We start from the raw sequence: 17,766 nt of genomic DNA on the forward strand, positions 1-17,766 counted from the left end.
TTTTCTAAGGTAGAACAGAAGGGCATTACGTTGATTTTGTAGGAAAAAAAAATAGTTTCCTCTGAAGGCTAGAATTAATAATTTCCAGGCAATAAACAGGCTGTTACCTACCAATAAAGAATTAATATTGAGCAACCATGAAATGAAATAGTAAAGGTCATAGGCCCCTTACAAAGACACTGCAAGAATTCAACCTTGATCACTTGAAGTCATTAAAGGAAACAAAATAATACAAAACAAAACAAAATAAAATGAAACTTTGTCCTAGCTTTGGACGGAACTTAAGTTTTAGTCAAATTTTAGAATATTTTTATAGAAAAAAAGGAGTTAATGCAAAGATCAATTAAGCCATCAATTGATACAGTTTGGAAGTAAATAAATTTTATAATTTGTTTTTAATTTACTGATGACTTTAAAAATTCTCACTTTATAATAGAGACAAAGTGGATAAAACTGTATTTATAGCATGCTTTAGTTTTTTGATACTTCCCTCCTCTTTAAATTAAGCCAGAAAAAAACAAAAAACAAAAACTGAAGCAGCAGGTATTTTTAAAAAACATTAATTCAAGAAGGTGCCACATAGCTTTTCTGAGTATCTCAAATAATTCACCTAATTACACTTTTTTTTTTTCCTTTCATTCTTTGCAGAAGGTTCCCTCCTGCTTTGCTTTCCAGTGTCATTGGATATCAGTAATTTACTTAGATTCACTGAGAAAACTGAAGCCTTCGGTTGTGTCTATAAAGTTGAAGACTAATTTTTTATTTATCCTACAGCACACATACACACACACGTGTGCAGATTTACTTATCTAAACGGTGTGAAGTGACTTTGTGGGGGGGGGGGCTCATTTCTTACCTGAACACATAAGACTAAAATCTATAGCAGAATTGAGGTAGAAAGATTTTAGATAGGTTAAAAAACTAAAACTTAAAATACATTGATATTTAAGACAGAGTGCAGGTGAAAGAGTATGAGGTAAGGTTAAGAACAAGATTGATTCTGATTCTAGATACTTTTACATTTTTAGAGGGTAAATTGCTAGAATATTAAAGAGTTTGAAAATACAAGCATTTGCAAACATAACTGCTAGTGACAGACATCCATACAGATTTATACATCATTTAGGTAGTCTTGAAGAACTGCTTCATGTTTGACAAAATTCTATCATTTTGGCAATGATTTCTGAGACATTGCAAGAAAAAGAAAGAACAAAGAGATCACATCTGTGATCTTTAACTTTCTTTTCAGATCCTAAGTTCTGTTGGTGTAGCTAGCTGTCTATTAACTCCTCTGCCCCAAGCATTCCCTGACAAACGAAGATACAGCAATTATGGGAGTGGTGTTTCGTTACACATTTGTAACAATCAGGTGACAGTTTTTAAATCCTTGTTCATCACAATACTAGAATAATTTCTCTCAGGCTGGGGGGGGGGGTGGGCTGGTGGTTAAAGAACTATTTCTAGAACAGAAGAAGAAATGGCAGATTGTTTCAGTATATATTTTTTCCTTTAATAGTTTTAGTCAACTGAAAGCCAAATTTATTTAGGGCCCTTCATATTCTCATTTGTGGCTCTTCTCAAATTTTACCTAGGCTCTGTGTGATTCTCTGACAATTTAAATTGCTTTGAGAACAAAGACTATTTAAAACAAAATCATATTATGACTGATTCGATAGAGGCACGTGAATGTGACAGGGACATCAATAGAAATTTGTGGCTTTAGTGAGAAAGGTCTCCCATTCTAAACAACACAAGGCATGGAGAACAGCCTTGTTTGATCAAAACTTTGTCAGAATCGTAACTGTACTACACATGTTCATGCCTTCATAAGGGCTGAATAAGCTCTTCAGTGTGGTTATAATTATCTTTTTCTGCATTAAGAATTGTAATGAAGGCCGTGGCAAAATGCTGCTAACCATGGTGCACCGTATGTTGTAATAGTAAGTATGTGTTTGGTTGAAGAGGTAGTTGATTGCTATCAAGTCAGCACTACTGAATAAAAATGTGGCAATTCTCTTGAAAAAAAAAAAATCCAAATGCTCTGATACATAAACAAAAGAGATCATTATATTATTCATTCTCCAGGAAACAGGGCAACCTGGTGACATTTGTACTGAAATAATGCTCGCTGTCCCAATCTATGAATAATCCCAGGTCAAAGGGGTATTCTAAACCCTAACAGATATTCACAGTAAATCCAAATATAGTAAGGACCTCTCTCCCATCCCCTTTATACAGTTGAACTAGACACCAAACATTGAAATATATGTGGTAATAATCATTTTAGAATAGAGACTTATCTTAAAGAAAATGTAAAATAACCTGATAACCACACATGCACAAAATCCTCACAATAAATGTACACTAATTAGACACACATCTGAGTTGTAAGAGTAGTGTGTATATCACAATATGTGCTTTACATTTAAAGTTATTTTTTTTCTAGCCTGGTAAATTCACTACAATTTAGAACACATTTATGGAAAAATTTATGGGAAATACAAAAACAACCTACTTACATGATGTTTTCTTTTCTTTCATTTTCTTCTCTTTTTGAACACAACCTGTGTATATTTTGGAGATTACCAACATTCAGTTAGCCAACCAGCCTCAATCAACAATCTGTTGTGTGAAAGTCTCCTGTCTCTACGTGTTCTATGAATATGTTCAAGAGGAATTTGGCAACTTGATGCCTTTGATGAATTCATTCAGCAGGCATGCATTTAAAACCCATCGTGAATCATGCGTTCTCCTAGGTATTGTGCTTCATGAGTTATATGCACATGACCTTTTCCTCTGAATCTCAGTCTAGTGATAGAGGTAGGAGTACAAAAAAAGAGCCGTGATAAACCTCAGTATGTAAGGCAAAGAATACATTCCTGACCACTCTAGAATGCAGGTCAGTATAAGTGGCTTTAAGGAGGAAACCTCTTTAAATCTTCCTGAGTTACAAATAAATGAGTCAAATCTGATCTCTGCTTCTCTCCCACCCTGTGACCTTGGGTAAGTGTTTTAACCTTGCTTTTCTCCTCTGTGAAATGGAGACAGGAATACCTATACTTTCTGTCTTCCTCACAGGCTTGTTGTATATAGGAAGCATTTTTGTGTTGTTGCTAGTAGTAGTAGTGCTACTATTACTAATAGTATTAGTACTATTATAATAGTAGTATTATAATACTATATTATAATAATAGTAGAAGAAGTATTATTAATATTACTGTGGGCATGGTGTATTTAAACAATTTCAAGTTTTTAATCCACTCCCCAATCCACCTTAATCCACAGATATGTCAATGAAAAGGGAATAGACAAAATGGTGAGAGAGACAGAGAGAAACAGAATATCAAACAGATTCAAAAGACTGAATACCCAGGTTCTGAACAAAATGCAGTGGCAAGAGCCTGGAGGGTTTACAAAATTTGCCTGTGCCACCCTGTTTCTTCAGGTAGTTTCCTTCTTTCTAGCTCATCTAATTGGGATATTGTCAGTAAGAATAATTTTCACTGGATTTTTATAATGCATGCAGCATGCATTTGAATGAATAATGATTATATGTGAGTGGATAGTAGCAAAGCCAGAAATCACAGAGTGCAGCATTTATAAACCATTCACCATGTGGGAAAAGCAGGCACCCTGGAAGATGGAAACAATTGCATCTGACCCTGATAACTGAATGGGTCACGTGTACCCAAACCTTGCTCTTTAAAACAAAATAATAGAAGTATGCTTCAGAGGAGATAAATGACTCTCGGGAGAGGGGCAAAAGACATATTGCTCTGTGACCTCTGAAACATTAGTTATAAGGGAGAAAGATTCCTATCCCTATAATCCCCCGAGGAGGAGAGGCACTGGGGAGTAGAGAAAACAGGCACCGCATGAATTCAGGGAACATTTTCATTTCCCTGAGCTTCTGCTGACAGACAGTAAATCCAGTGGTTAAGTGTCATGCAGTGCAGGGGCCTTTTTTTCTAGTAAGTGTGGTGAGAGTACCTTATCCCTTCTGGTGTAATTGTTCTTTGTTCCAATTGAACATAACGGGGATTTAAAAACTCTAAGAGAAGCTAAAAGGCAAATAAAAATGCGACTCTATTGAAAATGAAAATCTATTGCTAACAAACCTATTTTCTTTTGATGCAAGTAACCCTTAGCATTTTACAATTTCACACTGTTGTATAGCATAGCTTATCAATGATTATGAAATTTCTTATTATAAATCCAGATGTCTACTTTGTGTGTGTACGGTTACTTTCAAAAGGGAGAATGGAAGAATTTAAGAAGCAGTAGTGACAATGTTGCTTTGGCTTCCAAAATCTTTATGGACAAGAACTGCTTAAAGAAAAATGTAATTGCTTGTTGCAACCTGCATGTGCCAAAGAAGGTCATAGACATTTTAGATTTACAGTTAGATGGAAGCTACTTCTCAAGAACTAAAGAACAATGTCCTTTCCCCCTGAATGTATTTTTGCTTGTTCCTTAAAATGAATGGAATTTAATTTATTTCCATAAAATATTTATGTATTTTAATATAACGAATTGTATTGAATTAATGAATTATATTAAGTATAATCAATTAATGTTGAAGATATTGATAATAATGACTAATTACTAATATAAATATTTATACGTAGGGCATTTCCAAAGCGATCCAACTGTACAACAAAAGCAATAAAACTTGGTATGGGATTACAGAATCTGTCCAAAATTTTTTTATTGGGAGTCCTCTTGGATCTCATAAAAACAGCATTATCCCAACATGTATAAAATTATTCCAGGGTTATTCTCTGCCAAGGACCATTCTAAGTGCAAGCTGGTCCTGGGACAGCTCTGAAGAAACATCTTTATCTCAACTCCAGCATGACATAATTCCCCTGTCTGGGAGAGGTAGTTCTAGGTTATTGTTTCTAGAAACTGAAATATATGACTTCAAAAAACCTGGAATAATGAAGGGTTGCCAAGGTCAAGAAGTATTTTATCAGTGAAGATTGCATGTATACTACAGAGATTTGCTGTCAGAGTTCATTTTTCTGCCTGAATAGCCACAAGGAATCATTTCAATATTTGACTTCATCATTACCATGCCACACAGCATCATACAGAACTCACGACTGGCACTACTTTTGAACATTTCCCAGAGCATGAATACCCAGGCTTGTCATCGATAAATAACACTTGTTAACCAATCACACACTGTCAAGTCATGTGTCTGAATAATTTGCTGTGTAATTTTCTCACATTAGTCAAATTAAAACGTGGAGATGCATATACTATTCTAGCCAGTGAACTTAATGATAGGTGATATGTTAAAATTAATCATCTGCTCTGTCACATTATTCCAAACACGAGTGAGATTCCCATTTGACCCAAAGATCTGCAAACATTATATAAATATGGGTGACTGACTAATTTATTCCAAACATGTTTATATATATATTAAATGGAAAGTAATGTCTTTAAAACTTATACATATCTGGTTGCATATTTTTGTGCAGAGGGATATCGTGTACAAAGACAACTAGGTCCACATGATACAGATGTGACTTAGGGTTCACTGGGGAAATGCAGTGGCAGACATGTACCATAATGGATGCTGTCTGCCAAACTCTCATCATTCTACAGCCTAGGCGGTATCTATAGTGTATGCCAAGAGGCATTCGGTAACATTTTTATTTTCTCTAAGAAACAAGAAATATATCAAGGAATGCCCAGGCCCAGGTGTATAGAGAATGTGCATAACAAGGACCATGTCTACACACCGAGGACTGTGAGAAGAGATCAGCCAAAGGTTTTGTCTCTCTGCAGAATGCTTAGTCCAGCTGAGCCATCTCTGCTCAACTACTGACATGGGAAGGACGTTTTCCTCCAGGGCCATTAAGATTGGTTTCTCATCATATATCTATTTCTCTTCTACATTTCTTCTTATGACCAAGAACAAAATCTTGGTTAAAAGATATATTTTGCTTAAGTATTGATTCACTTCTAGTATATTAAAAAATAATTTTATACTGTTCTTGACTTCAATATTAGTTTGTTTATATATGAATAGGGCTCTTTCCATCTTTTCTTTGTTCTTTTACTAGGTTCAGGTCATCTGTTATGTTTCAGGCCATTTTGCAAGGCATTGGGGTCACAAAATAAATAAAACTGAGTTCTAGACTTTGAGAATTTTAGAATAATGTGGGACTCGGTCTGTAAGAATATAAGAACCACAAACTGTATAAAGAATGTAGACATAAATTACACAAATAAATGCATTTTATTATGTAGTGATGTCTATAGAATGCAGTTTATAATAGAGAGTGATAGACTCCTTGAGGGAGAAAGGGGTATCAATAAAGTCTTAAAAATAAAAGGCAACATTTGAAAAAAATAATAATACAGAAGGAAGTAGGCACTGATTCAGTCTGTTCAGGCTGTTTTAACAAAATATCATAGTCTGGTGGCTTATAAACAGAAGAAATTTATTCCTCACAGTTCTGGATAGCAGAAGTCCAAGATCAGGGTGCCAGCAGGATAGGGTTCTGGTCAAGGCCTTCTTCTTGGTCATGGAGGGAACTAGGGGGCACTCTGGGGCCTCTTTTTTGGGCATTACTCCCAATCATAAGGGCTCTGCTCTTATGACCTAACCACCTCTCAAAGGCCTTGCTTCCTAAGGCCATCATCTTGAGGATTGGCATTTCAGCATATGAATTTTGGAAAGACAAACTTTCAGACCACAACAGGCACTTTACAGATGGGTGAGGTTGGAGGTGGAATTTTAGGTTGAGGAGCAATATGAATAAAAACATGGAGTTATGAGCAAACAGACCATTGGGGGGATTTAACGTATTTCATAGAATACCTGGGGCATTGGGTGCGTAAAGAAGAGAGGGTTAGAGATTAAGTGAATGGATACAGAGGTGCTCCATCATGCCTTCCTAATTTCTTCAACTTTGAACTTTATGCTGTGGTCTGCAACTGACAGGTTTAATGCAAGGAGAGACTTAAATAGGATGATATTTAGAAAGAACACATAGAAAAAATACAGAGGATGGACTGAAAAGAGGTGAAATTATCATAGTGGAGACTGGTTAGGAAATGACTGCAGGACACCTAATGAGTTAGTTTCATTTTTATCACATATTTCTTACTTTCTACTCAGATTTGAACCATTTGTATCTTGACTTCTGTTCATAATCAAATTCAACTTGAATGAATAGATCCCTAGAGCCAGAGTTTGGCAGTGAGATGAAGACACAAGGTAACTGAAAAACAAACAAACAAAGTAAATAAATATATAAATCAACGGGAAGGGAAGTGTCCAAAAGAAAATATGGAAAGTGGCTTCAAGCTTTTAAAAATCAGAGTGAAATTCAGTCATTGTAAATATTAAATAGATTACACCCTCAAGAATTATGATCAGATTTTTTTAATAAATTTTTTTTTTTTTTTGGCTGCATTGGGTCTTCATTGCTGCATGCGGGTTTTCTCTAGCTGCTGCGAGAGGGGGTACTCTTCTTTGCAGTGCGCGGGCTTCTCATCGCAGTGGCTTCTCTTGTTGCGGAGCATGGGCTCTAGGTGTATGGGCTTCAGTAGTTGTGGCACACGGGCTCAGTAGTTGTGGCTCACAGGCTGTAGAGCGCAGGCTCAGTAGTTGTGGCACGTGGGCTTAGTTGCTCTGCAGCTTGTGGGATCTTCCAGGACCAAGGATCGAACCCGTGTCCCCTACATTGGCAAGCGGATTCTTAACCACTGCGCCACAAGGGAAGTCCCTGATCAAATTATTCTTAAAGAAATAATGCTACATGAAATATCCATACCCACCATATTCACAACCTGCTTATCCTTTTATTTCAGCAATCATTCGAATGAAACAATTAAAATTATTGTGGTGGTTTGACTGCAAGAACCTATCAAATAATGGGTTTGCCGTCATTTATCTTCAAAGATTCAAAATGCCTTCTGAGGCCTTGACTCTCCTCTGAAGCTATAGATCTTCAGAGGAGAGTCAAGATGTGACTTTGACAGGATGGCCATTTTTGTGAGGGAATATTCATATCTATTGTGATTTAAAAATTCAGTGTATTTCTTAGTAAGATTTTCCTCTGAAATCTCTTCATGGTCAGCAGAACCTCAGAGATCCAGGTGCAGTATACCTGCAGACTAATGTTCTGGCTCCCCCTGGAGAATATTAAGGTGTCACAGGACTTTTAAAGTTGCCGAGTCAAAGCTAGTTTTCCACAAGCAGTGTAAGGTTGAAAAGATGAAATGAAACAACAACAACAAAATTCCGGGACTTCTGCTTCTGACTATGATAGAATAACTGGTACTGGACTTGTCATCCCAAGTAAACAACTTTAAAGCTGAATAGAACATATGAGACAACTGTCTTCAGTCAAAGGAAAATAAGCAACAAAAGACTGATCACTGAGGGAAGGGAAGCTCAGGAGGTGAACCTCGAAATAACCATGGCTCTTGGCTCCTTGCCTGATAGAAATTTCACCAGCATAGCGGGCTGGAGTCTTAGTACAGCACAATGGTACTACTGAACCCCAGAGGCAGAAATCAGAGCTGAAACCAGCAACTTGGATTCATCAGGGTGGGGCTCTGGAAAGTAGCTTCAAAGGGTTGAGGAATGAGGGTTAGGCAGAAATCTATCTGAGGGCATCCTGCAACTCACTGATGAATGCTTGGCTAAGAATGTGCAGGGCAAGATGGCATGAAGCTTACAACAGAGTAGGCTGTTAGCAAATTGAGAACAAAGGAGCAGGAAAAAGAGAGGTCAAACCAGTGCTGAGGGGCCTTAAAGATTCAGTCAGCCTGAGGGGAGAGAGCTCATTAGCAACTCCTTAATCCCTAGGGACTGAAGCCAGAGACAGTGGAAAGGCTTTGATTTGGGAGTAAGGACAATGCCCAAAAGATATACATTAAAATTAAAAACACAATGAGGATGAAAGTAAAAGGACACATCACCAAACAGTAAGCATAAGAAAGCTCTATGACTATATTATTATCAGACGACAAAGACTTCACAAAAAAGAATGAACAAAAAATGAAGAGTGAGATTTTGTAATGATAAAGAGGCAATTCATTAGAAAGACATAACAGTTCCAAATATGTATGTACCTAACAACAGAACTTCAAAACAGATGGAAAAAAAACTAACAGAATTAAAGATAAAATAGACAAATTCTTAAACTTAATTTGAGATTTTAACATCCCTCCTTAAAAAAAACTCCTACTGAATAATTAATAGAACAAATAAATGAAAATATGATATGCATATTGGAGATCAGAGCAATACTATCAATGAAATTGACCTAATCATAATTTACAGAGAACTGCACCCAACAATTACAACTGCAAAATCCAGACATGCTTTACAAATACAGGTAGAAAAAAAAAAAAAACATATCCTGGTCCATAAAATAAGTTTCAATAAATTTTAAAACATACAAATTATGTGCTGTATTTTACCTGACTCAAAATGTATTAAATTAGATATCAACAAAACAAGAAGCAAAAAATTCCCAAATATTAAATAATTGGATGCCACATGTCTAGGCAACCCATGAGTCAAAGGAAACATCTCACGGAAAATTTTAAAATATTGCAAAATAAATAAGGAATATCTCAAATTAAAAATTTGTAAGATATAGCATAAGCAATACTCAGAGGCAAGATTGTAACTGTAAACGTCTATATTTTTAAAAGAATAAAAGCCCAAGAAAATTATGTAAGTTCCTACCCAATTGACTCAAAAAATAAGAGCAAATTAAATTTAAAATAATAGGCAGAAATGAATAAAAGTAGAAACAGAAATCAATGAAATAGAACACAAGAAAAAACAAAAAAGACAAGGGAAAAAGTTGGTTCTTTCCAAGTTTTAATCAAATTGATAAACCAATAACAAGAGTAATCAAGGAGTTAAAAAAAAAAAAAAAAAAGAAACAAATTATCAACATAAGGAATAAAAGAAATGATATCACTACTGATCATACAGATATTAAAAGGAAAAAAAACCCTTCATAATAATGTTGATTACTTAAATGAAATGGGAAAAGTTCTTGAAAAACATAACTTAGCAAAACTAAGTCAAGAAGCAATAAGGAATCTGAAGACCTTATTCGAGAATCAAAGAAATTTAATTCATAATCAAAATCTTCCCACACAGGGCTTCCCTAGTGGTGCAGTGGTTGAGAATCTGCCTGCCAATGCAGGGGACACGGGTTCAAGCCCTGGTCTGGGAAGATCCCACATGCCGCGGAGCAACTAGGCCCGTGAGCCACAACTACTGAGCCTGCGTGTCTGGAGCCTGTGCTCCGCAACAAGAGAGGCCACGATAGTGAGAGGCCTGCGCACCTCAATGAAGAGTGGCCCCCGCTTGCCGCAACTAGAGAAAGCCCTCGCACAGAAACGAAGACCCAACACAGCCAAAAATTAATTAATTTAAAAAAAAAAAAAAAAAGGCAAAGAAGAATCTTTAAAAAAAAAAAGAATCTTCCCACACAAAAAAATACTTCAAGCCTACAGGCTTTCAGGAATTATTTCTTTATGACATTTAATACTTGGAGCATATTTGGAGTGAAGTATAAACACTTTAATTTCATTTAGTTCCTTTTACTTTCACCACTTTCAAATCGTATTGTCTTGAGTATAAGATAGTACTATAATTTTTGTTTCAATTATCAAATATGGTTTATAATCTCATGAGGATAGTGTACTAGGTTCAGTAACAGCTCTCAGAAACAGAGCTACAGAATATAACCCTACTTGGAAATTGGGTCTTTGCTGATGCGATTAATGCTAAATTAAGATGAAATCATACTAGATTAAAGTGGGCCCTAATCCAATGACTGGTGTCCTTATAAGAAAAGAAAACAGAGACACAGACATAGGGACAATGCCTTGTGACCATCTAGGCAGGGACTGAAGTGATTTGCCTACAAGCCAAGCAATACCAAGGATTATTAGCCACCCCCAGAAGCTAGGAAGAGGCAAGGAAGGATAAGAGAGAGCAAAGCCCTAAGGATAGCTACTTTAATTTAGGACTTCGAACCTCCAGAACTGTGAGAAAATGCATTTCTGTGGCTTTAAGGCATCCATTCTGTGGTACTTTGTTATGGCAGCCCTAGCAAATTAATGTAGATTTTTGTACAGTAAAGTGGCGTATTGCTGTAACAACTACCTAAACATGTGGGCATGGTTTTGGAATAGGGTAATGGATAGAGGCTAGTAAATGCTTTGAGATCTTTAATAGAAAAAGCCTAGCTTACCTTGAAGGAACTGTTGACAGAAATATAGATATTAAAGGTATTCTAGTGAAGGCTTAAAAATACAGGAGGAGACCTACAGAGAATGTTCTGCCATCTTAAAGAATACATATATCATCATGAAGAGAATTTTGGTAGAGATATGAATGTTAAAGGTGTTTCTGTGGAGGCCTTAGGAGGAAAAGAGGAACATATTATTGGACATTGCAGAAATCGGTTCTATAAAGTGACAGGAAACTTGGTTAAACCGTGTTCTGCTGTTGGGTGGAAAGTGATGAACTTGGATATTTGATGAGATTTCCAAACAAAGTGTGGAAGGTATAGCATGTACCTTGCTGCTTGTAGTAAAATATGAGAGGAATGAGATATATTGAGGAAGAACTTGCTAAGTAAAAAGGAGCAAGCACTTGATGATTTGGAAAATTATCCACCTATCCAGATACCATGCTTGGAGATAGATGGACCAAGGGAAAATTATTTGCTAAAGAAATTAGTCATATGGCTTATATACCTTATCATTTATAATAACCTCTCTAAGTCGGAGTCCTATAAGACTATCCCATAAGAATATTGAATCTTAAGCTATTTTTCTACAAGTCCTTAATGCTCTGCTCATTTTTTTCCCCAATCTTTTCTTCTCTCTGTTGTTCAGATTGGGTAAGTTCTATTGATCTGTCCTCAAGTCCGTCGATTATATCCTGTGTTATCTCCCCTGTACTACTGAATCCTTCCAGGAAGTTTTCTTTCTCCTTTATTGTATATTTCATTTCTGTAATTTCCATTTGGCTCTTTTTTATAATTTTTACTTCTCTGCTGATGTCTTCCATTTCTCATTTGTTTCAACAGAATGTGTAATTGATTGTTGGAGCATTTTTATTAGTGCTGTTTTAAAATCCTTAGCAGAGAATTCCAACTTTTGATTCGTTCTGATGTTGGTGTCAGGTGAATGTCCTTTCTCTTGTTGTTGTGATTTTCCTGATTCTTGGCATGATAAGTGATTTGCATCGTATCCTGGACATTTTGACTATTGTGTTAGAAGACTAAGGATCCTATTTAACCTTTTATTTTAGTGGACAGCCACCATATTTAGGTTTACCACACAGGTTTTGGCCTATATTTGTGGGCTACGGGTCCAAAGACCATTTTATTCTTACAAACTTTGGATAGCTAGTTTTGCCTGCTTGGCTTATCTGCTTCCCCTGGGGCTCCCACTGGCTGCAGTTGGTGGTGACTGAGCGAACAAAAGGTATTTAACCAGACTGGACCACAGTAGGGGAACTGAGTCTCTGATCGATGGGGATGAAAAATACTTCTGGAGCCAGACTACTTTTGTGGGGAGATCCCCTTTGCCATTGCCTACTGGCCACTTGCTACCTCTAGGTTGGGGATGGGAGACTCAGGCTCAGAAGGACAAACAGTCTTCCTGGATGGGCCTCTTTTTGTGGTAGGAACCCCCTTGCTTGTAGGACACAGAGACCTCTTCCCTGGCTTGTTTGGTGGATCCCCACTTGCTGATGACACCAACTGCCCAGTGTTTCTGTGTGGGGAAGGGGACTCGGGTCACCAGCACTTTCCCTGGTTGATCACGGTCAGTAGAGTTTCTATCAGTCTCTCTTTCCAGTGCTGCTAGGCTCACCTGGTACTGTTGCTGGTACCCCCACTTGATCTAGATGAGTGATGAGCATGCCTGGCCACTTCCTCTTGCTAAATTGGAGAATGGGAAACGGCCTAAGTCACATTATTCTGTTGGGTGAGGCTTCACAAGACACCCTAATGCTATGTTAGTCCTCCAGTCCTGGAATTTCTAAACAGTCTGCCTTCCCTTTTCCACTTTTCAGAGTTTTCCTTTTGTTACCCGTTGCATTATTTCCAAGGTTTATGGTTGTACTAAGCAGGCAGGAGCAGGGGAAAATGAGTTTGTACCATCTTATCTGGACCATAACTTTGTATTTACATTTATGTTTTTATAACATTTAAAAAGAAAATAACACCAACATTTTATGCATTCTTTCAGAAAGTAGAGAAAGAGGAAACACTTTTAACTGATTTTTACAAAGACAGTATAGCCCTAATAATAAACCTAAAGAAAGATTTTATGGGACTTAATTTAAAAACAAAAAAATCCAGTAACATGAAAATTATCATCAAGAAATTTTATACCAGAAATTCAAAGAAGTTTCTACATTTCTAAAATCAATCATTTTATTTGAATACATTACCAGAATTTAAGAATGAATTATAGCCTTGTTTCAATAAATGCAGAAATAGAAAAAAAATCACAAAGGGATACACACAATTTTGAATATGAAAGGGATATAATGGAAATATTTTACCAATTGTCTTATATGTAATTGGGTGTTCATTGGCTATGAAAAGATAGAAATAATGTTTTTTTCATTGAGATGGTTAAAACTTTAGACAATAGATTCAATGAAACCTTGAATTCAATTCTCCTGATTCTGTTACGTAGGAGGTCTGCAATACTGACATAATACTTAAGTTATCTTAATTTTGCCTTCTTTTGTAAGACCACTAAAATTACTGTTCCACTCCAAACAGTATTTTTTTTTTGTAAGAATTAGTGCAAAATGCATGCAAAGGTCTTAGTACATAAAAAGCACTTGCTCAGTAGTTTAGTGCTGTTGTTTGCTATTTCTGTTATTAATGTCAAATTTATAGTAGATGATTACTTATGTTTATAGAATGATTATATGCATGAATAATTGAGCAGATAATGCAATTCAATCTCAATACTACTGTTCCTTTTTAATTACTCTACATGTATACAAAAGCTTCAGGATATATTTAATTCAGTGGAGACTTTACTCAAATGAACAACTATCTGTTGAATGCCTACTATGTGCAAGGCATTTCCTTAGATGCTGGGGGTACAGAAGCATCTCCTGTGTTCCTAAAACATATTAATTTTTCTAGCCATGGAAAGTAATAGTTTAAAAAATTAATAAAGTATGATAAATACTTTGGTAGAGTAGCGACATCTAGTCTAGTTTGAAGTTTTCAAAAATCATTTCTTGAAAGTGATGGGAAAGGTGAAATTTGAAGGATAGTAGCAAATCGATAGGCGGAAGACTGCTCTGATCCATCACTGACATTCTCCTGGGTCTCTGTGCCTGGGCAAATGTCTTGAGGCAAGAGAGGGAATAACAAAATGCAAAGAATTAAATGAAGCTTCATGGAGCATCTAGGTCAAAATAAGAAGAGTTAGAGATTTCTATGTGGGTCAAAGACCAGGAAAGAAATTGCAAAAGTTGCCAATGATAGAACATGAACAGGGAATACATAAATTACTATGAAATGTGTTTATTATTGAAGGAATGAAAAACTACCAATATGATAGTTTACATAATCTGTAATATGTATATCATATATAATTATAATATATAATATATTATATTATAATATATATTATATATAATTATAATATATAATATATTATAATATATATTATATATATGCATATATATAATTTGATTGGGTAAATAATTACCATATCCAATGTTTTAAAGATCATGAAATACTATGTTATCAACAGAGAAAATAAAGTAAAATTATCTGTTCCCTATGGAAAGATGTTCAAGATAAATGATTAACTGAAAAAAAAAACCCCAAGTGTATATGTAAATATGTAAATAATATTATATAGACATGTATATACATTACATATATGTGTGTATGCATTTACACACACATGCGTGTATATTTCTATACATATAATTATAGAGAGATATTCAAAGAAATTTTTAAGAATGCTCACTTCTAATAGAGTGGGTCTGATATATTTCTGGTAGGTAACTTTTTTACTTTTCATTTTAAAATGTATGTTTTTATTATGTTTATGTTTTAGTTGTTTTTAAAGAGAAATGATTTTAATGATGAAAAAGAAAGCTGAAGAAATTAGGAAATACAAGTATACTCCTGAGCAGTTCTGCTAAAAACAAAAAAAAATTGAATATAACCCCCAATATGAAATTAGATTTGACCTGATTATAATGGCTTCTTGGAAAAATATTGAAGAATTTGATTATATTCAATCTAATCCCTGGAATTAATATTCAGAAGAGGTTTCATCATATTTTGAGACAAATAATATATAGGACCCTGAATATAATTATGGCTCTGATAGTTTATTGGGCTCCAAAATTGTTGACTTATTCCTTAGTGATCACGGAAAATCATATAGCAGTTATGGGTTTTTAATTGCTCACGTGTAAAATAAGGACAATAACCTGATACACTTGAAATTGTGGAGGGTTAATTATATAAACTATCGAATCTTAAAACTGCTTTAAAAAACTGACTACACTTTTCAACTGATCTCAGAAAGTAAGCTGATATCTTCTCTATCAGGAACTCTTCGCAAGAGTTTTTTGAGCTATTATGCTTGGGACAATTATTACTATTAACGCTAATATTAGAGTAAGATGATTCCAAACATATTGTTCTAGCTTTATCATGTTTTTAAAATAAAAAAAAATCTGTCAAGCAATTTAAATGTTATGCAAAGATATGCTATTTTTCATAACTAAACCAAAGTATGTACTATAAAATTAGTTTATGTAAACCTAATTAAATCAAATTAGTTGTCAAAATTCATACTATCAATATTTGTGCTCAATTATCATTAGGAAACATTAATTTTATGTTCAAGGGAACCATCACTTTTTACAGCAGAGGGCACAGTTCTTTCTTCTTCTGCAGCATAAAAATGCCTCCTGCAAAATGACCTTACCCCCTTTCCTCTATACTCCACTTGAGAGTTCTCAGCCAGAGTACTCGAGAAGAGATAGATCTTTACTTCCTCAATGAGCAGAAGTGGTTTTGAAGGGTATTGATACTTAGACTCAAACTGATCCAGATAAAGGTGACAAATTATTGCTGAATGGGCACATGTAAACATTAAGAAGGAGGGAATCAACATTTTGGGACGGGACGTCAAAGAAAAGTACTAAAGAATGGCTGTCCTTATCACTCCTGAAAAGAATAATCAAAGTAATATTGTTTACAAATTGCATTATTTGTTTAAAGGGATTTAAGAGAAGTTAATATCTTGTAGTTAAACTCACAAGTAATAGTAACTAGGCAGGAGAAAGTCGGATAAGATTAGAGGGCACATTTCATGTATTTTTCTTCTTTTGTTTTATAGAAAGTAAAGATAAATAGAGTATAAATAGTGTAATCTCTTATTGAAAATACCATAAGACATTTGTAATTATTTTGAAATACCTGCCTTCCTGATCGAATGTTACAAAAGTCTATAAGCTTCAACAGAGATGTTATGACTTTGTTTTGAGCCCTGGACTTGCTGACCTGAAACAGAACAAAGATGTAGAAATGACATTCAAACTTCTTAATTGGTATCATTAAGGGACTTTTTTTTTTTTCATGCCGGAGGACAGAGTGAGAGACCTCCTTGAGATTACTGTGCTCTTGGGAAAACTGAAACTGTCTTCTAATGAGAACATAATGCTTATAGCTCTTAAAAAAGGCACCAGTTACAATTTAGTGTATACTTTAAAACAGATATTCTGCTCTGAAAGTATTCTGTTTTTAGTTTCCCAGAAGGGTAGAAGAAAGAGCTGTGAGAGAGGTTGAAACAGGGTATGCTAATTGAAGAGATGATAGAAAATCTGAGGGGAAAGTTGGGATTTCATGTGTCTGTGTGAGCCTGCGCACCTATACTGTGTGTGCCTGCGCACCTATACTGTGTGTGTGAATATGCATCTGTATATGGGAGTTGGAGAAGCATTTAACAAAAACCCCATGATATACTGTAATGCATTTCACACTAGAAACTGCCATCTACTGAAAATTTGTCATGAAAATAGTAGGATGGTAAATGTCAGAAATTTAAAGTTTGCTTTATTATATCTTCAAATATCTTAACAAGGTATTTAAAGAGAGTACGTGCATTTTGTTTGAACATTACCCCTGGGACTATTATTGCCCAGCCTATTCAAGAGCCCCTGATTTTGCGTGTGTGCGTGTGTGTGTTGTGTGTGTGTGTTTAAAACACAGTCATTCTCCTTACCCACCCCTAAGCAATTATGTTGTATCAGAAGCATCTATACATTTTATCCAAAAGTGTCTGTGACCATTATGGTCACTGTGGTCAGTGTGGTATTATCCAACAAGTTTGTGACCATTGTGTTCAATATACAAGTGAAGACCTCCTCTTATCTCTGGCCTTCACTCTTCCACAACATAACCATAGTGCTTGGTCAACATAGGTAAGGATGTGTCCCATTTTAGGGAGTCAGTAGAATTCTAGAGAGCTGATCCCCTCTGGTTCATATTGATTTTCCACTTCTAAATTTTCAATAAATAAGAGTTCATTAAGCACTTTCTCTGGATTTGAAAATAATGAACACTTTTAGATTTGAATCTCAAATTTGGAATCAAAATTTGGTTTCATTCTTTCAGTTGTAAAAGATTGATAATATTGGACACCTAACATGACATGTTTGTACTAGAATAGTATCTTACATAGATGAATAAG

Source organism: Eschrichtius robustus, chromosome 6 (assembly GCF_028021215.1).
Source record: "Eschrichtius robustus isolate mEscRob2 chromosome 6, mEscRob2.pri, whole genome shotgun sequence".
In the NCBI taxonomy this organism is placed as follows: domain Eukaryota; kingdom Metazoa; phylum Chordata; class Mammalia; order Artiodactyla; family Eschrichtiidae; genus Eschrichtius; species Eschrichtius robustus.